Source organism: Babylonia areolata, chromosome 34 (assembly GCF_041734735.1).
Source record: "Babylonia areolata isolate BAREFJ2019XMU chromosome 34, ASM4173473v1, whole genome shotgun sequence".
NCBI lineage: Eukaryota > Metazoa > Mollusca > Gastropoda > Neogastropoda > Buccinidae > Babylonia > Babylonia areolata.
In genome coordinates, this window is record NC_134909.1 from 12790361 (window position 1) to 12816766 (window position 26406).

The 26406-nt window shown below is 45.0% G+C and overlaps 1 long non-coding RNA gene across 3 annotated transcripts in view; it reads left to right on the plus strand.

The window, feature by feature from the left end:
• Window positions 1–26406, plus strand: part of LOC143277554 (uncharacterized) — a 617781-nt gene that overhangs the window by 476808 nt on the left and 114567 nt on the right. For all 3 annotated transcript variants that reach the window (XR_013053759.1, XR_013053758.1, XR_013053760.1), the window contains one exon: window positions 7635–7668. This is a non-coding gene — a long non-coding RNA (uncharacterized LOC143277554). The remainder of the gene's footprint in view (window positions 1–7634; window positions 7669–26406) is intronic.

A 26406-nucleotide genomic window follows, 5' to 3' on the forward strand; every position in this document is an offset into this window, starting at 1 on the left:
CCTCCCCCCCCCCACACACAGAGCTTATGCACACAGGCCATTTTCCCCATATCCTGTTCATTACATCACATCCTTCCACCCTCCGTGCAACTTCCTGTCTGCACCACCCCACCTCCCCTCCCTTCCCAGGCAAGATTCCTGTCCAGCAGCATAACCCAACTCCCTTAGTCAGGCTTTGAGTGCATGCATGTATATTCGTGTACCTATCAGAGTGGAGTTTTGCCAGAGGACAACACTCTCGTTGCCATAAGATAAGAAGAACTTTATTATCTCACTCATTAAGAGAAATTACCTCAGGCAATTACATCAATTACTGAACACAAAACATTTAACATGACTTAATTAAAAAGAATCAATAAAATACAAGACATTCATATAAAAAGTATTGTATATATTCACTTCATCAAAATGTTGTAATTAATCGTTATTGTAAAAAATATTGAAATACACCAAGGTTAACACTGCATGTATTATATTGTACGTGAATTAAGATAAGTATGATTTTATTACCTCACAAAAGAGAAATTACATCAGGTGCGGTAGCGCATACAAACGCGCGTGCGCTCTCTCTCTCTCTCTCTCTCTCTCTCTCTCTCTCTCACACACACACACACACACACATACACAAAATAATAAAACTGCCTTAATTGAGCAGCAAACATATGTATAAGTTTTTCTTTGAAACAAAACAAAAAACAACAAACAAAAAACAAAACAAAACAAAATATTGGAAAAAAAATCACAATTTTCGCTTAAAAATGTAATTGGTAATCATTACATAGTAACTATCGGTATAAGTATGTTGAAAGTCTCGAACATTGCACACAATTCCTATTGCACATTCATCCTACACACTGTCACACATTATTAAGCAAATGATATCTAAGAAATTTAAACAAAGAGCAACCTATTATGCATGTGCTTTCACACGTACTCGCAGACACACACGCATGCGAGCGGAGGCACACACACACACACACACACACACACACACTGCAGTCAAGCTCTTGATCAGAGCAGACGACTCGTGATTAGGCTTACCCACGAACCCCCGACCTCCAAAAAAGCCTTCCCTCAACACACTGTTGGTGACGTCGAGACAACCTTAAAACTAATAAAAGATCGGAAACTTTCAAAACTAGATCAACGGCAAAGTCAGTTCGATTCGTAAAACCCCGCAGACGTCTTCAAGTGAGGCTAAACTCCTCAAACTTCCAGCCAGCTGCTGAAAATGTAAGGGTGGGTGGGTTGGGTGAGGGGGGGAAGGGAAGCGACTTGGAAGACTAACGCAGCCCAGACCAGAAAGCTCGAAGTGGCTTTTTCCTGCCTGTACCGTCGCGCTTAACTGGTCTTCACCCCTGATGGTGGCGGCGGTGTTGTGTCTTGGCTGGAGCAGACGACAACAATGCAACGCATGCGCAATTATTTAAAAAATGGCGTAATGGCTGACAGGAGTTCACGTGTTCGCGCGCTAAAGAGAAAAAGCCGGTCGTGTGTTGTGTACGGTTTCATAGACGGCGAAAGGTAGGAGTCTTTGGGTGAGTATTAACGAGATGATGTGTTTGCAAGGTTTACATGTAAAGCACTCACTTCGATAGCGACTGCATGGCGTGCTTTCTTTTGCTGAAACTATTCCTGCACTTGCGTTCGGCCTCAGTGGGTGACTGAAAGCGGTTCGGCCGTTTATTTTATTTTATTTTATTTTATTTTATTTTTCTTCTTCAGCATTCCATTTTCTGAGTTGTAGGCTATGTATCGACAACCAGGTCGTCGATATTAAGTTTTTTTGGGGGGTGATAGAGGGGAGGGAGGGGTGTTGGTTATTTTATCAGTTTTTTTATTTTTATTTTTTTTTTTTATCTAGTAATTTGTTCCGGGCAACAGTTCAGTCCAACTCGAGTCTTGTATTGAACTTCAGTTGTCGCGTGACTGATCCAAAGAGAGTAATGCACTGACGCAATTTACATTCGCTTTTATTATTGTTGTTGTTATTGTGTTGGGTTGTTGTTGTTTTTAACTATGTTTTACAGTCAGCGCTTGCATCAAGGCGCTTAAAAATAGGAGCCTAAGTCCGTGGAAACAAAAGGGATTATGTCCTGTGTCTGTGAAAGTGAATATTTTATGGTTAACAAAATCTTGAGGGGTTGAAGAAGAGAGTGCCTTTCTTGGTAATCAATAAATCGATTTTAGTTCTTAAAGGACACAGACTTTGCACAAGGCTTCACTTCAATTTCAGAGTGTACCGACCACGCCTGATGCGCTGGGCGGGGAGGAGTTTACAGACGTCAGTCCAGCACGTTAATTCCTTTTGATCTATCATGGTCGAAATCTAACTCAAGTTGGTCGAAATCATTTTGAAAACGAACATTTTGGTATTTTTGTATGTGCAGTTGTCAGAGAGCAATAATACAAGCATGTTCGCGCGCGCGCGCCCCCTCTCCCGCCCTCCCACATTCTCCCTCCCTCCGCGCCGCATACACGCGCACACACATACATACACATCAGCTGTATTTGTGGCTGTGCGTGTCCTCTGTGTGTGTGTGTGTGTGTGTGTGTGCGCGAGCGCGCTAATGATATACACAACGGAAAGAGAAAGTACAGAACAGCCCACCACCCCTACCCTGGCCCCCCTCCCTCGTCCAGTTTAGGGAAGGAAATTCACGAATTCAGGGAAAGTTTCAGTCCCCTAGATTCAATCAGGAAACAAATCTCACTTTAGAATTTGTTTAGTATAGAATGTTATCAGGGTATTTGCCGATTTAAACAAATAAAATGTATAGTCATATCAGTCCACTTTTCTTCCTCTCCACTACTCTGCGTGACTCCACTGCTGTGTGTGACTGGCGGAATGAACATGCAAGCCTTGTGAACATTGCTCATACCGTTTTGAAGGGAAAAAAATTAGATACTGCCACATTAGTCTTTTCTTTTGGATAGACAATAGAAATATGGAGGGGAAGAAAAAGATACTACTACTACCACCACGACTACTAGTACTACTGCTGCTACAACTGATGATGGTGATGGTGATACTACTGCTTCTACCATTATTATGGATATATTACTCTGTATTTACCCCGGATCTCCAGTAAACCATCTTGATGTTTGGATGAAGACGGATTTGGGATAGCCCTGGAATGATGATGATGATGATGATTATGGAACTGATGAAGATGTTTATTTATGTACAAAACTGTTGGTTGACTGCAGTGGTATTTGATATGATAGTCTTGATTTATTTTATTTTAATTTGTTTTTTGTTGTTGTTGTTGTTTTAAATCATGATTATTGCAGTTCTTAATTGATTTTATGCATAGAAATTTTTCAGTTGCGGACATTCCTTTTTATGTTATTGATTTATTTACTCATTTATTTATTTATGAACGATGAATTCACTCACACACACACACACACACACACACACACACACACACACACACACACACACACACACACACACCCCACATTGATGCATGCTTGTATATAATATATATATGTGAAAGTACAATTCAAGGTCGCCCCATATAAAACATAAAATTCAGGGAAAACAAGTCAAAAGAAAGAAAAAGCGTTCTGTGGCATTTGCAAAGAAATGTAGTTGACATACAATTCACAAAGAAATGATAGCGTATAAGAAACATTATGGTGCCATAAATATATATATATTTTTTTAAATCAGGAAAATAAGTGTCCAAAAACTTACATTGTTTGGTACAGACTGAGAAATACAGTTGAAGATAAGCAAGACAATAAATCATATGGAGGTCATTACACAGCCATAAAGCGTATAAAACTAGGGAAAATCAGAGGTGGGGGGCAGGTTGTTTGGCATAGACCTTAAATGCATTTGAAGACAAACGATAGACCAGGAAATAAAACTGCAATTAAAAAAAAATTCTACTGTGCAGACATACAAGAGAAGTCAAAATGTGAGATGCAGAAACAGTCTTCGATGTGTAAGGGAAAACGCAATAAGGTGAAATATCCAAGAGAATATAACTTTTTATTTTTTTAATTTTTTTATGCACGGTGAATTGAGCTGAATGCACAACAGATACAAGGTTTAGTATGTGGGCTGCGTCTTATCTTGTGGGAGAGAAGAAACAAACACAGGTGTGCAAGATATAAGAATTTGAGCACAGACAGACATCAAAGAGCAGTGTTGATGATGATTTATAGATATAAGCTTACTGCATAGTTAACTTAAAAAGGCAGACATCAAAGAGCAGTGTTGATGATGATTTATAGATATAAGCTTACTGCATAGTTAACTTAAATTTATAAAAAAAAAAATTAAAATGTGAAAATGTCAGTGTTGCAAATGAGAAGCCCTTCACTGTAGATGTATTGTTTCAGAAAAGTATAAATGGTTTATATGAAATGCAGAACATTTCAGAAATTTCAAGGAAAAGAGTGGTGTTTATATGTTGTACAGAGAATTAGTGTTTAGATTATTTAAACAAAAATAGATAAATGAAATAAAAAGAAAAACCTTAAGATACTACACACACAGTATTCAAACATAAAATTAGTACATCTCTCTCTCTGTCTGTCTGTCTGTCTGTCTGTCTGTCTGTCTCTCTCTCTCTCTCTCTCTCTCTTTCTCTTTCTCTCTCTTTCTCTCTCTCTGTGTATGTATATATATATATATATATATATATATATATATATATATATATATATATATATATACGATGCACGATGTGAACACCCGGAACAACAACAACAACCACACACACACACACACACACACACACACACACAAAATGCGTGGTCAGCACCAGGCGTAAGAGCTACCATCAACATACTTAATTGATCATTGATTTATCAGAATGTTTGCTTGTACCAGTAATTATGACGATGATGATCATCATCATAATGAAAGATGATTATTATTATTAAAAGAACCAACGCACACTCAACACAGATCGTGAGTTGCATTCATGAACAGAACTTAGCAAATAATATAACTCGACAAGACATCCATTTCATGCATGCTTATGACAACAGGATATTTTTTTCTTTTTTGTTTTGTTTTGTTTTACTGTTTTGTTGTTGTCCGGTCTGTGTACATATCAGAAAACGAAAAAAAAGAAAAGAAAAAAAAAGTTCTTGCTCACTTTTAACTCGGACTTGTCTCGAACTGTATATGACAGTATTTGGAAAGTAAGCTGCTGGTTTTATTTCAACCAATCATAACTCGACCTGTGACTCGTACAACGGCATTGGTGGGTCAGTCGGCACGCGCGGTGGAGGGGTGTGAAGGGTCCAGGGTCAGTCCCTGACCGGTTTAATGGCCACGCATGTTCCCCCTTCCTCGTCCTGTTTTAAACAGTGTTTATTCATAGAAACAACACCGTGTTCCAAAAATGGACACTTGACAGTAAATAAACCGGCATTAGTTGTAAGAAAGTACATAAAATACCATTCTTGACCATTTTCTGGCATCTCTCTCTCTCTCTCTCTCTCTCTCTCTCTCTCTCACTCTCTCTCTCTCTCTCTCACACACACACACACACACACACACACACACACACACACACACACACACGCACGACAACCAGACACATTCAACGCGTACAGTTCTTTCACTAAGACACAAATCTCTCCATCTGTGTCTCCCCTCTATATCTGTCGTCTGTCAGTCTTTCTGTCTCTGCCTGTCTGTCTGTCTCTCGCCACTCTCGCGCTGGCAGGCAAACAGGGCAAAGCCATCCCCCAGACCTCCCCTCTCGCTCCCCTATCCGCTATGTCCCCTCCTACCTCCCCTTCCGCCCCATCACCCATTTTACACCCCTTCACCCCTCGACTGTCGCTGATAGGACAAGCCCAACTAGTTGCAGACTAAACAACTTGGCTGTTGGTGGAAAGGAGGGAGGGAGGGGGGGGGGGGGGGAGCAAGGCAGACGAGACACCGGTGTTTCTCTTTCTCCTTCTACCTCCCTCCCTTCCATCATCCACCTATCCACTTCTTCTCTCAACCCCTCCCTCTCTCTCTGTGTTTTACACGCCACAGACCGTCTCGTTTTTTTTCAATCAGCGCTGAGCTCTCTCTCTCTCTCTCTGTCTGTCTGTCTCTCTTCCCCCTCCCCCCACCCCCTCCCCCAAGGCCCTCTGTCTCCCCGCCCCTTCCACTCACTTTTCTGTCTCTTCTCTTGTATTGGTGGAAAGGGACGGGTGTGGGGAGGGAGGGGGGCGAGGATTCGGGGCCGGGAGGCGGCGGTGGTGGGAGTCAGTGGAGGGAGGTGGGACAGGGACAGGGCTTGGGACGGGAGGGGCTTTCTTGGAGTGGGTGGGGTGGGTGGGGGGAATGAGGAGCCGGGTGAAGACGAAAGGGAAGGGATGGGAGAGAGCGTTATAATCATCAGCCATCTGCCCCACACACCTCCACTCCCCCCCATTACCGCACCCCCTCCTTTCCTCAGTTTCGACGGTGTCTCGAGTCTGTATGTACTTGCGTACAAACCATTGTGTGCCTGTGTGTCTCTTTCTCAGAGTTCATTTTCTCTCCCCACCGCTCTGCCCGGCATCGGTACTCTTCCCCCAATCACCCTTTCTCTCTATTTCTCTGGAGAGCAGGGTTAAAAGGAACAAACAACAACAAAATAAAAACAAACAAAACACTGGAAAAAAACCCCACACACCACAACTTAGCAATAGTATTTAATTTTTTTTCTGGTCTGTACTAATACATCGTGAGCTCTCTCTCTCTCTCACCGAGACCTCGCACACTCCCACATAACACACTACCTCTCCCCCCTTGGCAAGGAGCGAAATGGAACAGTCTTGGGCCCTTTTCAGCATCAAGGGCAAGAGATGGAAGTGGGAGAAAGAGGGGGAAATAGGGTTCGGGGGTAGGGGTAGGGGGGCAACTTGCTGATTGGTTCTTTCTCGCTCACCCCACCACTCTGTGTGTGTGTGTGTGTGTTGTCTCGAGGGCCTATTTTTGTCAGCGCTTACCCCACCTTCGTCCGCCCCTTCCTCATCCCCCCCCCCTCCCCAACTCTTCCCCCTTTCCCTTCCCTCTCCTGAGTGTTCCTGCCACCCCTCCTTCCTCATCTCCTCCCTTACACGGTCCATTTCTCTTTGCTGCTTACACCACCTCCTCCTCACCAATCTCTCTCCCACTCTCCCTGGAGCTCCCTCCCCATCTCCCACGAACCAAGCCCACTCTGTATGGTGTGGAATGCTTTGCGTAGCTAGAAAGCTGTTTTGTTGTGTTTTTTTGTTGGTTTTGTTTTGTTGAGAGGGGGTGGGGAGGGGGAGTTGTTTTTATTCCTTCTCTCTTCTAAAGTCTGGAAAATATACTTGTTGTGGGGGTGAGCTGAACAAACACAAAGCCAAACGGTGGGATGATGCTAACTTTCGTTCTTTCAGTTCAAATATTGTTCTGCAAGTGGGGATACTAGTGGTTTAATAGATATGTAACAAGAATATTAATATAGTTACGATAATTATATGATAAACATATACACAATTTATATAAACTCGCAGCACACACACACACACACACACACACACACACACACACACACATATGGTACACACAGCCACTCAAATAGAAAGAGAGAGAAATGTATATGTATATATTTGATTGCAGTTTCATTTTATTGTCTGTCCTTTATTGGTTTCAGGTCAACCGCCATAAAACGTACTGCACTGGACCCGGTAAGTGCATCTTAATGCTTTGTCTCTTTCTCACTATCACACTGTGTGGGGGTGTGTGGGTGGTTGTGTGTGCGTGCGTCCATTCGTTCGTTCGTTTGTTGCGGATGTTTAAAAACAACCACAACAACAAAACTGTGCATGCAAGATTTTATATTTCATTTTCAAGTAACTCCCACCCTCATAAACGCTTGAAATCGATAGATGATAAAAACAAAAAGAAGAAAGGAAAAAAAAAGTTGGAACTACAGCCTTGGGCCACGAAATAAATCCTCTCTGTGTCTTCTCCAGAATTAACGTCTCATAGGTGAGATTCTCTCTCTCTCTCTCTCTCTCTCTCTCTCTCTTTGACTCTCTCTCTCTCTATATATATATATATGTATGTATGTATGGTTGTTTTTTTGTGGTAATGATCGATAGAGGTACGTCCCTCCCTATGGTATATTAGATATGAATATAATTGTTTATATCATCAGCTTCACCAATGTATGCCAATCGATACGCCAGTATTGTTGAACTGGGATGAAACTGAATCAGTATAAAGGAGGAAGAAAAAAAAGAAAGGAAAAATTAATAGTCTCAGTGGCAGTGTCCATCCACCCCCAGATATACATATATATATATATATATATATATATATATATATATATATTTACAGCTTCACCAAGGTCAGCCAAGTGAAAGGGCAATGATGTTGTATAATTGGGAAGGGAAGGTAAAACACGAAAAAATAATCTGAAGAGAGAAATAAAGGGAAGTAGTCTCATCAAAAACTGCTCCGTGCAACTTTATTCTTAGGCGTGGGGGTGGCAGGAGGCCGGGAGTGGGGTGGGGTGTGGTGTGGTGGAGGTCTGATCTTGAAGCTGGATACGAAAATAGAACTGGCTTGCTCCCTTATTTAAGGTCAAGTTGTTTGGGGCCTGGGTCTTCGGACTTGATGATGGTTTGGTTGTTGGAGTGGGTGTCTGTCCGGGTGGGGTGATGGATAAGATCGAAGTCAAAATGCGTGAATATCCTGTTAAATATGGAAAGTGTATTGTAGTGTGCGGTATTCAACTATTGTATTGTTACTTTTTCTCTCAGTGTGTGAAATTCGGGCTGCTCTCTCTCTCTCCAAGGAGAGCTATTCGCTACAGTGTAGCGCCATTTTCTGCTGTATTGTCGTGATCACGGAGAGACATGTACAGACTATAATTTTCTCTGTGTGTGTGTGTGGATTACTATATTAAATATGCATGTATGTGTAAGTGTGTTTGCAAGTGTGTGTTTCACTGTCAAAGTAGATTTTTCTTCAGAATTTCGCCAGGGACAACCCTTTTGTTGCCGTGGGTCCTGTCTTTTACACGCGGGGCACCTCAGTTTATCGGTCTCATCCAGAAGACGAGCACCTAGACCATCACCCAAGGTCTAGTGCAGTGTGTGCGTTGGGGGAGGAGGGGGGGGGTAGTGAGATATCCCGGTTTGTATCTGACTGGGATTTGAACCCACGGACACACGCTTCCAGGTCGGGTGTATTAGCTCAAGGCTTTGAACTGCGAGGTAAAGCGAGCACTGACGCAGGAGGAAAAATTGATTATCGAAGAAATAAAATGTTCTCTAGCCCTCTCCCCACACTCCCTTTTCCCCCGAATTTGTTGAGCATGTGCATACACATTGATGTGTACATACATAAAATACACAGTATACATACGCTTTAGTGTCAAAAATCCTACTGTATTTTATGTTTGTATGTGGTTTTTATGTTTGTACCCATGATATCCTGTAGCCTCGCCCCCTCCCTCCGCCCCAAGTATGCATCGTGATCCCGGTACACTTGGTAATAGACATTCTATTCTGTGTTTGCTTGAATGTGAACTTCTTTCTTTAGCTCCACAGCCAGTATCAGTAGTAGAAGGCTGAGTGAAGGGGTGACCACCGATGATTTTCTGACTAGCGTGTCACTTTGAAAAGGACCCCTCCCAAACGCCTCTGCACCCCTCTTCACACACACACACACACACACACACACACACACGCACGCACCGCTTCCCCCCTCACACACATACACACCTTCCCAAACACCTCCTCGCCCCTGCACCTTGTCAGTACAATACGTAACCCGCATATATTCCTTATCAGTCAGCAAGAAGAAAAGTAATTTGTTAAGATTGGCACCCATTTGTGATGATGATGATCAACATTTTTTCCCCATCTCTTCATGTTCTACTTCTAAGCACATAAGACAGCAATGATTTTTTTTTTCTTCTCACGATTCCACCATTGTTATCCAAATTATCGGAAAGGTCGAATCGGAAGAACAATAGGGGGAGAGTAGTGTTGTTGTCGCAGTAGTTCAGATGTTTTGCTGTTCCACTGGGCGTATGGAGTGGTGGTTTTTTTTTGTTTTGTTTTTTTTTGTTTTTGTTTTTTCGATTATTATTCTTTTTGTTGTAATTATACATATTTATCAATTATTACAACGCTGTATCGCGATTCGCCACCGTGGGGGCGCGCTTCTACAGGCTTGGGCAACGACAGCTACAAAGAAGAGCTCTTCCCCCCCCCCCCCCCCCCCCCACACACACACACCTTTTTAAGGGACAGCACTTGACGTGTTTTGCTTGGTGGGTGTGGGTGTTGAGGGCAAGGTTAGGCTTTGGCGTTGAGGGAGGAGGTAAAGATGTTCATGTACCAACGTTTATTTTACATTTCGTACAGATGAGCTTTCCTATCAAATTACTAACATTTCGTACAGTTTTATACATCACTGTAGCGTTGTAGTGATTAAAAAAAATATATATATAATAATAATAAAAAGTCACGCGTGCACACACACACACGCACACACACACAAGTACAATATGCAGACGATATGTGCATAGTAATGAAACTAATAATCAAAAAACATACTCCTCTTAGATCAGTAGATCATGCAAAGAGGCGATATCAAGAAATGAATAAGCTGACTAACTATATCGCGTGCACACACACACACGCACACACACACAAGTACAATATGCAGACGATATGTGCATAGTAATGAAACTAATAATCAAAAAACATACTCCTCTTAGATCAGTAGATCATGCAAAGAGGCGATATCAAGAAATGAATAAGCTGACTAACTATATCAGAAAATGGGTTGACTCTGCAGCCAGATAAATCTTCTATGGTTCTATTTAATCATGATTATAACCCAGACACGCTGCCCACTGTTAAGATAGACGGGTCAGTGATTGAATATAAACAAGTAGTAAAATTCTCTCAGCGTTTGTTATCCAAATCACCTTAAAATATATACAGATGGTTCAGTACTTGATAACAACTATGCAGGGGCAGCATTTATAATTCCGTCATTGAAAGCAGAAAAGTACTATCATATCGGTAGAGATTTTTCTATGTTCACAGCAGAGCTTATGGCTATATTATGGGATTGCATCATTTAGTCAGTCTTCCCATTACCATATTTCAAATGTTGTTTTGTGTCGATGCGTGGGTGGATCGCAGTGCGAAAAAAAGGCGCAATGAATATTTACAATGCCACAGAAATTCGTATACCATACTCATTTCAAGGAGGTTATTTTCTACTGTAGAACACATGCTGGAACCATGGTAATAAACAGACACAGGAGTCTGACCCAGTCTGAGAAAATGCTGACTATAGCTCGCGCAAAACCAATCGTGTGTTTTCTTTTAAAACAAAAGGACATAACAGTAGTAGAAGGCTCACCAGTTTAATATACAGACTAGGACTGGATGCCATGAAAACAAAATATACTTTTAAAATAACTTTTATTTGTGGCAACGAAATTACCCCCAAGCACGTCATACAATATATGAACGTCAACAGTTAAGAATTATGTCTACCTCTTTCATTTACAAAATCTGCAGTTCCATCTGATCCCATTGGAAACGTTTTATGTGACAATGAAATTGTGTTTGGCTCTTTGTTGTAATTTTACTGGTTGAATAGTTAGTTCGTTTTATTTTGTCTATATTCATGTCTTTGCTTTTTTTAATACCAATTGAGGAGACAGGAATAGGGAAAGTGGTGTGATTTAAGGCATGGGTGGGGTGGGGAAGGTGATGGATTTTCGTCTAAAATCACAATTGTGGATGGACGTTCAACAAAAGAACGAACGAACACACACACACACACACACACACCAGTACAGTAGGGCAACAAGCACTGCCTTTAAAAAAAAACAAAAAAAAAACAAGCTAATACCCCCTTCCTCCCTCTCTCTGTCACACACACACACACGCACGCACGCACGCACGCAAGCAAGCAAGCAAACACATACTCTTTGAATGTCAGTCTGAAATCGTTTTTACCAAACTTCTCGGAAAATTCTTTTGAATGTATTTTTGACAATTTCAAGATGTTATCTGCTATTGCAGAAAGTTTGCTGCATAGTCCAACTGGACATTTGTTATAGTTGTTACAGTTGTTTGATGTTAGCGGTTCCTTCTATATTGTGCCTATGTCTCCCCTTTTAATGTCCTTTTTTTTTCCAATGCTCTGTATCTTTCCCCACCACACATACGCGCACACACACATACACACACATCATTCATCACCCTCTGCCCAATACCGTTCCCACCACCACGCTCCGCCTTCCACCACCCCCACCCCCCACCCCCCCTTTTTTCCCCCCGTCTAATATCACTTAAAGTGGAAGACGTTAAACTGAAGACTACTACTACTACTACTACTACAACACACACACACACACACACACACACACACACACACACACACAGAGCGTCTTTTCTCTGCCTTGTTTTTTCGTTTCGATTTTTTCAACCAGTTTCACAAGGAAAGGAAAGGAAACGAATTCTGATTAAAAAAAAAACAAAAAAACTCCCACCACCTTCCTCCCCACTGTCTCTCTCTCTCTCTCTCTCTCTCTCGCTTGCTCGGTTTGTGGAGAGGGAGGGGGGGTAGGGGGGAGAGCTAATGAGGATCGGATACGACTGTGTAGGAATTACCAGATATTTATCATTCCAACACACACACACACGCACACACACACACACACACACACACACACACACACACACGAACATAGGGGATATTTTAAACCCAAAGTGCACAAAATAAGAGCTAACAGACTGCAAGCAAGGGAAAAGAAAGAAGAGAAAGGGGGTGGGGGGGAGTCTGTTAAGTGTTATATATGGGCTTTGTGTAACATACGGCTGGCTGGCTGCAGTCCAGTATATAATATTTATATACCACAGAGCATTCGTGATATACCGTCCTGCTAGTTTTACGAGCGTGCACCTACCCACAACCCCCAGCCCTCTCCCCACCCTCTCGCTCTCCCGTCACCCCATACTGCCAGGAGAATCCCCAAGGGCTGCGTTGTATGGATCTGTACTTCTGACTCGGTAAGATAAGAAAGGACTACGACAGTGTAAAAGAGGATTCTGGGCGGGGGAGAAATGGGTGTGAAATACTGCCTGTCCCATCATATACATATGAATAGATCCCGAGGGAGTTGTACATAGATCTGTACTTTTAACGTGTATAGGAAAGAGCCGAAAACGGTGTATTTACATGAAACAAATAGAAACACGGTCTGGACGAAAAATGATGTGTACATTGTATACTGCCTGACCTAACACGTACATTTGTAAAGATCCCAAGGGTGTTGTATATAGATCTGTACTTCGAACACTGTAACCTAAAAATGAAAAATAAAAAAAAAAAGGTTCGCAAATTGTGTATAAAAAAAAAAAAAAGAAAAGAAAAAAAAAAGCCAAAACGGGTGTGAGGAGATACATATGCAACTACACATCCTGAAACCCCCTCCGCCCTGCCACACACACACACACACACACACACGCGAGCGCGCACACGCTCATGCGTAGTGTTCAGGGAAGGACCTTAAACGATGTTTTCAGCTGGAAAAAAAAAAGACAAAATATTAATGTCGAAAAGAGATACGATGTACGCAACGTGTAGTATTTGGCAGATCCAGCGTCCGACATACAGTGATATATTATTATGTACATAGAGATTTCATATAGGGCATTGTGTCGTGTTTTTTGTGGGGTTTTTTTTGTTTTGTTTTTTGCAAGATTTTTTTAAAATTTAAAATCCTAGAGGTTCTGCGCGGCGATCTTTCCAAGTGGCGTGTTCATGTTCTTAGTACGACGATGTCAGAAACTAACCGCCATGGTACCAGCATGCATTGCGGCAGGCAAGGCTGCTGCATCTCTGAACAGTCCTGAAGGGTGTACACATACACTGATACAGTATAGATTATAGCTACTAAGTTAGCGTTCCAAAGTGCGCGGTGCTTTTTACGACGGGCGCTTCTCCACAAATCGCTCGCTGTGTTCTGCAAACCTTATGCAGCTAGAAGTATTATAATGTGATATATATATATATATATATATATATTCCATGTCTTAAACTGCCGCATAGGCTGGTCGGATTGCGGGTCATAATTGTCCTAAATAACAATGATATAAACAACAACACTGTTTGTAATAATAATGAATAATGATTTTTAAAAAAAGATAATTATTTATAATGATGATGATGATAGCCCTTTGAGCATATATATATATATATATATATATAATGCTAACCCTTTGGCTTCAGACGCATTTAACAATGCATGTAGTATGAATGAGACACAAAAATATTTTTTTCAGAAAAAGAAAAGAAAATAGTTAAGATACCATATCGCATAAAATAAAAACAACTAACTTACATCATTCACATCTCAAACACCTCTTCCACAGCCACACCCCACACTCATCGACGCACACACACCTGGGATGGAGAAATATCTGTTGTTTGAAATATGATTTGAACAAATGTGTGTAACACCAGAACAGTGTCTGCTATTTTGTGGTAAAGATTACAGTCCAGAACCAGGAACGTTTGTGGTATGGAAATGTTCGGAAACCGTTAATTATAATTAGTAAAAGAAGATATAAAACATATGCTTCGCCATATTTTTCCTCTTGGTGAATGTACATTACATTGATCTTTTTTTTCTTCTTCTTTTTTTCTTTTTTTTAATAAGAAAGTTCAAAATAAACTTAACATTAAAATTCGTGGAAATAAAATATTGATAATAAAATAAATAATGATAATAATGATAATAAGAAAAGAAGAGATGGTGATGAAGATGAAATCAGATATGTTGATAATTAAATCAGTTCCCTCTCTCCTGCAGCCACAAGAACACCAGACACTTACTTTAGACATAAGATAGGGGAAACCTCACTTCCCTCTGTGTGTGTGTGTGTGTGTGTGTGTGATTTCTCATCTTGATATAAAAAAAAAGAAGAAGAAAAAAAGAACACACACAAAACATATATTGTAGTACTATGACCTTGATCAATAACCTTCTTGTTAAGAAAAAGAAAAAAAGGATAAGCTGATTTGAAACACACACACACACACACACACACACACACACACACAAGAAGCAAAAAACGACAGTAATACAACGATCATAAGCAGAAAAGCTCATATGAAACAAACAAAACAAGAACCAAGCAACACCATACAATGTTAACAGAACGATTAAAGACCATGAACAGGACATTGATAAAATCTAGTCCAAAACTGGTGCCAAACTTTTTGATTTCATTGTGCGTACCAGTGGCTACATCCTAGATCTACAGTTGTAAACAGGGTAATAATCAACCTGACTTGACCACACTGGAAAAAAAACCAACAAACCCAACCACTATGTAGCATGATTAAAATTCAAGCTGACTGAATGTTGTGACAACTTTCTTCATATTTTACATTTATTCGCTTATTTATCACCATTGTTGTCTTTTTTTTTTTTTTTTTTTTATTATTATCATTTTATTAGTATTACTATTATTATTACTACTACCTTTTTCTATATTATAATTATTATTCATTTATTTATTTATGTAAGCTTATCTATTATTTATTCCCCCGGGTTTTTTTGGTTTTTTTTGTTTTGTTTTTTTGTTTGTTTGTTTTTCTCAAGGCCTGACTAAGCGCGTTGGGTTACGCTGCTGGTCAGGCATCTGCTTGGCAGATGTGGTGTAGCGTATATGGTTTGTCCGAACGCAGTGACGCCTCCTTGAGCTACTGAAACTGAAACTGACAACTGATATTACAAAAAGAAAAAAAGTTCTCACAGAAAATCCCTGACTCCATTATTTCCTTTTGGACCCATGTTATCAGTTGTGGAAGTCAACATAACTTCACCAAATCAGTGTTCATATTGTGTTGTACATGTTGTTGACCTTTCACGTTTATCTTGCACGTGCATTCTCATCACAGCGCTTTGATCAATGTCATCAGCATGTATTAACATATGATTTGAAAGCCCTTCCATGGTTCTACTGATGGGAAAATATTTGTTTCTTGTAAATGTGCATTTGTTATTATTATTATTATTTATACTCATTGCCTATGTTTGTCATTTACATTACTCCCCCCCCCCCCCCCCCCCCCCCACAAAAAAAAGAAAAGAAAAAATCACTTAAAGAAAGGGGGGAAAACCGAAACTGGTTGAAAAAATCGAAACGGGGGGGGGGGGGAAGCCACGGAAACAGCGGCAGCAGTACCAAGAGTCATTTAAGGTGGAACGGTGGTGGCCCAGTGGAAATGTGCCCAACATAGGAAGGGAGTGTTCGCGGGTTCCAGTCCCATACTGCTCCCCCACCCACCCCCATTCACACACACACACACACACACACACACACACACACACACACACACACACACACCTCCACCCTCTCCACTAGAACTTTTGTGGTGGTCTGTCTGGGTGCTTAGTCTTTCGAATTAGACGATTCTGAAGTCCCGCGTACTGCAGCATGCACTACAAGTAGCACGTAAAAAGAACTTACGGTAACAACAGGGTCCCTGGCAAAATTTCTGTTAAAAAAAAAAGAAAAAAATCTACTTCGACAGTTATGCAGACAGACAGAATGGTAAAACAACAACGCGCGCGCGCGCACCCACACACACACACACATAGAGGAATGGGGGATATATATATATATGGGACACACACACACACACACACACAGAGGGGAGGGGGTTGTGGGGGATATATATGGGAGATGCGCTCACACAGAGAGGGGGAAATGGGGGGGGGGGGGGATATATATTCGAGGCGCGCGCGCACACACACACACACACACGCGCGCACACACACACACACAGAGGTGGGGGTGGGGGGGTATATATATATGGGAGACGCGCGCGCACACACACACACACACACACACACACACAGGGGGGAAGGGAGGGGTTATATAATGGGAGAGGTTGCGCATGCGTTCTTCTCAGGGTGGTCATTGTCGAATTGTACAAAGAGAAATCTGTCGTGACTTAAAGTAACATTCAATAACAAGGCCTGACTAAGCGCGTTGGGTTACGCTGCTGGTCAGGCATCTTCTTGGCAGATGTGGTGTAGCGTATATGGATTTGTCCGAACGCAGTGACGCCTCCTTGAGCTACTGATACTGAAACTGAAACTCAATAACAATCACTACCAACGGGAAACTGATATTGTAGAAAGGAAGGGGGAGGACGGTATGAACTGTTCTTTAAAGCAGGAAAGGTTCTTTTTCCCCTTTATACATGCATGCGCGCGCGCGAACACACACACACACACACACACACACACACACACACACACACACACACACACACACACACACACTATGTATGTGTGTATGTCGTTTTTTTAAATAGTCTTTTGTTGAATACTATAGTGTGTCCAACATTTTATAACGACACGAAGTGAGGGGAGGCAGCATATCAAGCAGCTTTTTATGCTGGTACTACTGAAATCAGTAAGCCCTCCCCCCCCCCCCCCCCCCCCCCGACATCCGACCCCCCTGACTCACCCTCATCCCCGACTCACTGCCCCTCCCCCACCGCCCTCCGAAAAAAGAAAAGACGAAAAAAAAAGAAACCACTCACAATTACTTTCGACCCTTCAGACGAGGTGTGTTTACTACGCATGCAATGCCATCTCCAGTGGAAAAAAAAAAGAAAAGAAAAGAAAAAAAGAGAGAGAGAGCAGTCTAGTCCTGCCCCCTCTCCCTCCTCTTCCCTCATCCCCCAGTCACCCATCCTACTGTCCATAACTGTTGAAACTGGGTGGGGAGTGGAGGTTATGGAGGAGGGGCAAAGAAGGGAGTGTGGATGGGGCTGGAAGGGGGACTTCGGGCACACATCGAAGCGCACGAAGTATAAAAGTAAAATGCCCCTTGCTTGCTTCCAGCAGTTGCTGTGCGTTCATCTTCTTTCAAAGAGACTTTTTCTTTTTTTTTTAATTCTTTTTTTTTTCTTTCTCTCTTCATCCCCAAATCGTATACCAGTGCATTAGCGAGAGTGTCTGGCAAACTAGAACGTCGTCATGCTTTCTTTCTTTCTTTCTATTTTTCGTTCTTGCGCTGCCGAAGAGAGTGGTAAAGGTTTCGGGGGTGGGGGGATGTAGGTGATGAGGTAGATGGTTGCAGTGGTGGGTGCCACTAGTGAAGGAAAGAAGACAAAAAAAAAAAAACCCAAACCCGGCGTAGTCCGAGGGTGGTTGGATGATAGCTTTGGGCGGGAGAGGGGTGGGGAGGGGAGGGGAGAAGAGTTGGAGGTATGAAATCGTGGGTTGAGAGAGAGAAAGAAGGAAAATTTGTGGATCAGAGAGAGGAGGATGAGGCTTTGTTGGGTGGGGGTGGGCTAGTGGGGGATGGGGGTAAGTGGCTGCTTGGACAAATAAGAAAGCCTCCACTGAGAGGGCTAGAGCGATAGCGCGTGAACTGTTAATTTTTTTTTTCCCAAACAGCGCTTGTTCCCATGACGATTGCGCAAAAACGCGCCCTGAGATAGCTCAAAAGCGCCGAATGCTTTTTGCCCCCCAACCGCGAATGGCTGATTTTAGCGGAGAGCAATGACAACAGTGATTTCAACGTATACTGTATACCGTGTACATTATATTCTTTGTGTCAGTGCCGATGTACGGTATTGTTATCATTTAATGCGCTAACCACTGCACGAGAATCACACGTGATTGAGCTGTCAGATGATGAACAGAATGTGCTGTATTTGGGCATCCGCTCACCCGGCATGCCCGCTTTTGGATAATAAATTATGTGGTCAGGTTTCAGTCCATCCGAGGTCGCGCTTTTGGAAAGTCGAAACGTTCGCGCTCTTTGCTTTTCGCGCGCTTTGGCTGTGTCCGTTACTCGGCCCTCCACCACCACACGCCCCGTCCCCATCGTCTTTCTCTCACGGCCCTGTCAGTCTCGTCTGCAGGGCAGTGTGTGTGTGTTTTGGACAAAGTTGGCGCGCGCGCACACACACATTGCGCACGCACGCACTCTGCTTGATCGAAGCTCACCCGTCGCGTGAAAGGGGTGTGGATGGGGGTTTGGGGGTGGGCGGGGGGTGGGGGGGGGGACTTGGGAGATGGGGGCTAGAGGAGGGGGGGGGGGGGGGGCAATGTGAGTGGGGAGGCCAGCCTCATCCAAAGCTTGGTCAGTATGTGGATTGGGGAAAGGGGGAAGGGGTGGGGAGTGGCGAGGAATACGTGTTCAGTGGTGTGTGAGGGGGGAGGGCGAGACAAAGCTTGCATGAGGGAAAAAAAAAAAATTATTTTTTGCACACAATCTATTTCTCCTTCATCCAGTTGTCTGTCTTCCAGTTGGCAGGTGTGGGTTGCAAGTTGGTTTGAACTCTAAACAACAAAATTTGGAATCTTCCCGAAAAAACGATAATCTGTTGGTTGTGATTTCGATGGGTTAAAGGAAGAAGAAAAAAGAGAGGGGTCGGGGGGCAGCATTTGAGGGGAACATAAATGGATGGATGGATGGGGAAAGAGAGAGAGAGAGAGAGATAGAAAGAGATGGAGGGAGGGATATATGTAGAGGAAGGGGGATGATGATGAACGGATAGATAGAACGAGAGATAGAGGGATGGATGGATGGATAGAAAGAGAAGGAGAGGGGGGACCGATAGATAGAACGGGATAGACAGAAAAGGATAGAGGGAGTGGCAGGGTTTGATGGAAAGAGGTAGAGGGAGGGAGGGATAGATAGAAAAAGATAGGAGGGATAGATAGAAAGATACAGGGAGGGTGGAATGGATGGATAGATACAGAGACAGGAAGTGAGGGATAGAGATAGAGGGGGGGGGGGAGGGATGATGGATGGATAGATTTAGAACGAGAAATGGAGGGAGGGAGGGATAGACTTATTGATTACGAAAATCTCCCCCCCCCCCTTTCTCTCTCTCTGTCTCACGCGTGCGAGCGTGCATGCGTTTGTGTGAACGTGTTTGTGTGCGTGTGTGAATTATAAAGAAGGGCGGAGAGCGATAAAACGGTAAAAATAAAACCACATAAGAACAATGAAAACAAATTAACAACCAAAGCATTTTCGATTGAAAAAGAAAGGACGCGGCGGCGATGTGCATATAAATAGTTTCGGTTATAAATGAAATAACGAAATAATAACAATAATAATAATAATAAGACTGACCAAAAAAACAAAAATAAAACGTACCTTTTTTTCTCATTAGCAACCCTCCTCTCTCTCTCTCTCTCCTCTCACTCACTCACTCTCACTCTAGTTGCTTGCCTCTCTATGCACATGCAGTGGTCCTCGCTCTCGGCATACACGGTCTTTCGTCCTTCTCCTCTTCCTTCCTCTCCCAGGAAAGTTTGATTTCAAAGAGGACAGCGGTCAGGTCGTGTTGTCCAGTGCGTGTGTCTGCGTGTGCGTGCGTGTGTGTGTATATGGTGTTTCCAGCCACAAGCACCAAGTGGTCACACACGCACACACTCACTCACATGGCCTCTCTGCAACGCCACGCAACGCCAAAAGCAACAGTGACAGAATTACAACCAACAACAACAGGCTCTCTCTCTCTCTCCCCTCTCCCCACATGCAGAAGAGAGGCAAAATCAAAAAGGGGAGAGAAGGCTGGCGGGGTTCGGGGGGCTGGGGGGGGGGGGGGGGAGGTGTTAGTTGAGTGTCACAGTGTGGTGGTTGGCGGTGAGGGGGGGAGGTGTGGGGTTTGGTTGGCGCGCGCTTGCGCACGTACGCAAACACACACACACACACACACACACACACGAGATGGCGAGCTGGTGATGGCTGCTGCTGCTGCTGTCCTCCTCCTCCATTGGTTGTCGTCATAGCAACTGTTGCTTGGCACGTGACCTGCTGGTCAAGGAGGGATTGTTGGGGAAGGGGGGGGGGGGGTATTGGAGTGGGGGCGTATCGTCACGTGGGGGAGGAGGATGAGGGGAGGAGATGTGTGTGGAGGAGGGAGGAGGTGTGTGGGAGGAGGAAGGGTTGGAGGGGGAGAGATTTGGTGGTGGGAGGGGGTTGGGGGTGCAATGCCTTGTTTTGCATAGCGCTGAGCGCCCTGTAGAGAAGAAAGGGGCACTGGAGAGAGAGAGAGGGGGGGGTGGGGGGGGGGGGACGATGAAGGAAGATGTGGAGGAATGGTGGGGGGTGGGGGGAATCGTGGAGAGGTGGGAGTTTTAGGGGGTGTGAGGGGATGCGACCTCGGGACGAAAATAACAACTCTTCTCCTTCCCCTTTCTTCTCCCCCCCCCTTCTTCTTTCCTTTCTTCTTTTCACCAAGAACCTTTTTTTTTTCTTCTTCTCCTGTTCCTTCCCCCAACCCCCTCTCTCCTCTCCCCCGTCTCTTGCCTCCTCAAGAAATACCCCTCTGGACCCTCCGCTGCTCTTCTTCCCCTCCCCCCCCCCCTCCCCTCCCCCCCACTCCTCTGGCATGCCGGTTTTTTTTTCTGGTTTTTTTTTTTTTCATTTTCCCTCCCTCCACCACCACCAGTCGTCGCCACAGACATGCCAGACTGTGTGCCCTCCATTCATTACGCAAGATGGGGGTGTGGGGAGGGGGGGGGGGGGTTGGGGGAGGAGGACGAGGAGAAGGCCCCTTGCAGTCCTCTGTTGCCCCACTGTCTGTGTCTGTCTGATGTCTTTTTCTGTTTTCTTGTTGCTGCTGTCGTTCTTTTTCTTCAGGTTCTTGTTCGACTTCTTCGTCTTGTTCTCGTTCGATTGTCTGTTCGACTGTTTTTCTTCATTCTTCTTCGTTTTGTTGTTGTTGTCTTTGTAGTTGTAGTTCTTCTCATTTCTACCCTCTTGTTTTCCTTACGTCTCTTCTCTGTGATGTTGTTCGTGTTCGTGTGTGTGTGTGTTCTTTTTGATCGTTTATATTTTTCGCCCTCCGCGAGTCCCAACCCCACCTCCACCCGTCTTCAGCCCGTGGTGTTGTGTGCATATATCACCTGCTCTGTTAACGTGGTTTTAATTGACCGTTTAACATCGTTCGGACGGTTATCCAGCCCAAAGATGGCTCCTTTGCGGTCGCCTGTGCTGTGAGTGACATACATGATTTTATTGGATATCCTGCTCTTTGTTGTTGCTTTCTCTTTGAATTGTCTCTGTAGCACTGTATCACCAACCCCCACCTACCCACCCTCTCCTCCCTCCCTCCCTCAGTCTTGTCAAGGGGGTGCATTCCTGGTCCTGTCTTGGTCGTTCGTTGTCTCCCTGCTGTGGCTCAGGTATTCCTCTATCTTTCTTTCCTTTTTCCTTTCCTTTCCCCCTCCCCCTCTTTTTTTTTTCCTTCTTGATTTCATTCTGTCTGTTCTTTGTTGGTTTTCTCTCTCTCTTTTTTTAGTGCTGTTTCGCTGTTCAATCCCCCGCCGGCGTTTTGTCTAGGGGTGTGTGTGTGTGTGTGTGTCCTTTCTCTCTCTCTCTCTCTCTGTCTCTCTCTCTCTCTCTCTCTTTGCGGTCCGTGTGTCTGTCCCACCTTTTTGTTGCTCTGTTTGCATTCTCCCTCTCCGTCTCTTCTTGTCTGTCTCTAATGGTCTCTCCTCTGTCTCGCACCGTTTTCCGTGGTCTCTGCACTCTCTTCATCACCTTCAACCTCACCCCCTTCCCTCTTAACCCCCCCCCCCCCCCCCCCCCACCCCCAACGCCCACACACTTCTTTTCCTCCTTCGTCATGACCTGGGCTTTGCTCTGCATGCCCCTCCCTTCTTCCTCATCCCCCTAACCCCCCCCCCCCCCCCCCCCCTCCCCAACCCCCTATCTTTTGCCACCGACCCTACTCTCTCCTTCCCCCAAAACACTCATCCCCCTTCGCCCTCTCTCCCTCTCCTCCCCTCCCCCTCGCCCCCCGTCCCTCTTCCCTCCATTCCATCCCGTGGCCAACAATTGTCGCTGTGTTGTCGCAGTGTGTGTGAGCGTGCTGATGGTGTGTGTGTTGGGCGAGGGGAAGGGGGGCTGTTTATGGAGATGATGCAGGAATGCATAGTGCTACTGCTGCTGTTGTAGTCTCTCTCTCTCTCTCTCTCTCTCTCTCTCTCTCTCTCTCTCACACACACACACACACACACACACACACACACACACACACACACACACATACACACACACCACACACCTACACCTACACACACACACACACACACACACACACACACACACACACACACACACACACACACACACAAACAAACAACGAGCACAGCAACTAAATAAAGTTAGAGTAGTATCAAAACTTTGATTAAAGTAAGAAAAAAAAAAAGCCGTCAGGAAAGACTGACTCTCAAGGGAAGGAGGTGGCATCATCAAATTCTGTTTCTCCCAGTTACAATGCGCACGGCAAAACACGAAGAGAAGCACTGTCATTGATACCCCCTCCCCTCTCTCTCTCTTCCCTCTCTCATATCTTTACCTCCCCCCCCCCCCCCTCTCTCACTTCCCCTACTTTCTCCCTCTCCCTCTCTCCCTTTCCCCAACTCTCTCTCCGTCCCTCCCCCCTTCTCTCTCCCCCGTGTAGCAAGTCAGTTGCAGGGGGGGGGGGAATCCGAAGACTGCACTGCTCGTTCCGAAATCAGCTCTATAAAACACCCACTTACTCTTTTAAACGTCTTCACTTAAATCGGGTCAGAATACATCATCGTGCCGCCCCGTCTGTTTTTGTTTTTTGTTTGTTTGTTTTTTCCCCTCGTGTCCTCGTCAAGACAATCACAGCTTATAATTATCATCGTTAACTCGACAAGATGTTCATTCATCAAACTTAAGAAAGCTATGTAAGGAAAGAGACTTATGACGCGTGGATCTGTGTGAAATAATTATAACTGTTTTTATTTATTCATTTTTGGGGGTTACCTGTACAGCCTTGGCAGTTGGCTGAGCGGTGTTGTGGTGGCCACAGCAGACAACGACGTAAAGTTTGACCCATCCATGCAGCTCTGTGCCACAGTGGGAGGTCGGGCAGCATGAGTGGTGGGTGTGGTGGCCTGTGGGCCCGTGGGTGTGGCGGCCTGGGGGCCCATGGGTCCTTGGTCGCCGACGTCGTGTAAATTATGGGCACAGGTCACCCACCACCGACGTTGATTGCGGATGTTGAGAGTCGGCCAGTCAGCTGCTGTGTGGGTTGTCAGGGAGTCTGGCGTCGTTGTCTTCGTTGTTGTTGATGCTCTTGTTGTGAAATGTGACCAGTTTGGCATGAATTTGAAACGTTTTTAGGTGAGCATGGTTTCGCTGAACAAAAAGTTATGCAGTCCTAAACTAAGAAGTCCAGATGAAGAATGGTGACTAACAGTCTGGCCTGGTCACAGTGAGGTAACAGCCCTCCACTGACCAGTATAGTAGTCAGTGGCAGTCAAGGGATTGATAAATGAAGTAAACCGAAAACCTGTCGTTGCTTGTTGGAGTACAGTAGCTTGGCTTGAAAGTGGAGTTTTGACGACCTTACTGGCTGACGCCCTTGAGGTCAAGTTGTTCAGGTCTTGGTTTGGTGAAGATTTGCGTTGTTCGAAGAGGTGATTCCTGGATATATGTCTGTTTCGGTGGGAGATCCGTCTGGCGATGCGGGGGGTGGGGGTGGGGACTGACTGAAAATTGGCGAGGTCCTGGCTGTTCTGGCGTTCCGATGGGGAGGGGGGGGGGGGGGGGGAGTACGGTGGCTGCAGTGGTGGTAGTGGTGTAGAGTTTGAGTTGAACGACCTTTGGCTGGCGCCCTTAAATGAAGCCATGGTCAAGGTTTCCTAGTGCTGACGGCCTCGGTGTTGTGGTGGAGGTTTCGTTGTTGTTCGAGAGGCCAGGGTGGAGTCCTGGAAATCTGGGTGTGAATTCCGTCTGGCGTTGGGTTCCCAGGAGGAGACATCCTGGCCGCTCGTCTGGTGTTCCAAGGTGGATGCCCTGGCTGTTTGTTGAGGGGTGAAATCCTGGCTGTGCTTCTGGTGCCCCAAGAGTCATTGCTGTCTATACAGGGGTGAAGACCTGGCTGTTCGTGTGAGTGGGGTGGAGGTGAGAGGATGTTGTTGACTTGTGTGGTATATACCATGACTGTGGTATGACAATCAACAGTCCTGGACTAGGGGTTTGCTCAAGCGATCCTAGCAAGCGGCTGAGTTTTGCTTTGTGTTACTAATAACATTTTCCTAACTCTACAACGCTGACTGCCATAGACTTAGGACATTTATAAATCCAGAGCGCTCATGAGCAGACGTGCCACTCGCTAAGATGGTTCCTCCGTGCAACTCGGTCCCGGGATCCATCACTGATGACTGCGGGATGAGTGGAAACGATGATTGAGCTGCGGGTTGTTGGGGTGGTGATGTTGGCTGCCTGCGCACTCAAGCGATGGAAAGAAGCGACAAGGGATGGGAGGGGAAGAGTTGTGGGCGGTTGAAGAGAGTTGGGGGTGGGTGGAGGGGGCGTCAGGTCAAAGGGGGTCAGCGCGTGCATCCGTGACAGCAACAGCCAGCTTCTTTTAGAGGGTGACGCATTGCGCAGCGGGCCGTGAAAATGGGGCCACGCTAGTCTGCTACTACTACTGGTGCACAGGTCGGTGGTAACGGATCGATGATGGTTGTGGCCGATTTTTGGAGGAGTATGGATGGGGTGAGGTTGGGGGGCGGGGGAGTGGAGGGGGGGACGGAGGGGGTAGAGATGTGGGGTGGGTGGGTACTTGTATGAAGTGGTGAGAGAGGGTGTGTGAGGTCCCCTATCTGACTGTTTGGTGGCTGGCTGTCGAGGGGTCAAGTTTGTGGCTGTTCGTAGAGGGGTGAAGTCCTGGCTGGCTGTAGAGGGGTGGTCAGACTGTCTGTACAGGGGTGAAGTCTTGGCTGTCAGCTGAGTGGTGAGGTCCTGGCTGTCTGTAGAGGGGTGAAGTCCTGGCTATCGAGGGGTGGTCAGGTTGTCTAGAGTGGTGAAGTCCTGGCTGTCAACTGAGGGGTGAGGTCCTGGCTGTCGAGGGATGAAGTCCTGGTTGTCTGTAGAGGGGGGAAGTCCTGGCTGTCTGCAGAGGGGTGATGTTCTGGCTGTCGAGGGATGAAATCCTAGCTGTCTGTAGAGAGATGGTCAGGCTGTTTGTTGAGTGAAGTCCTGGCTATCAAGGGGTGGTCAGGCTGTCTGTAGCGGGGTGAAGTCCTGGCTGTCTGTAGCGGGGTGAAGTCCTTGCTGTCTGTCGAGGGGTGAAGGCAAGCTGTCTGTCGAGGGGTGAAGTCCTTGCTGTCTGTCGAGGGGTGAAGTCCTTGCTGTCTGTCAAGGGGTGAAGTCCTTGTTGTCGAGGGGTGAAGTCCTTGTTGTCGAGGGGTGAAGTCCTTGCTGTCTGTCGAGGGGTGAAGTCCTTGCTGTCTGTCAAGGGGTGAAGTCCTTGTTGTCGAGGGGTGAAGTCCTTGCTGTCTGTCGAGGGGTGAAGTTCTGGCTGTCGAGGGGTGGTCCTGGCTGTTTGTAGAGGGGTGATGT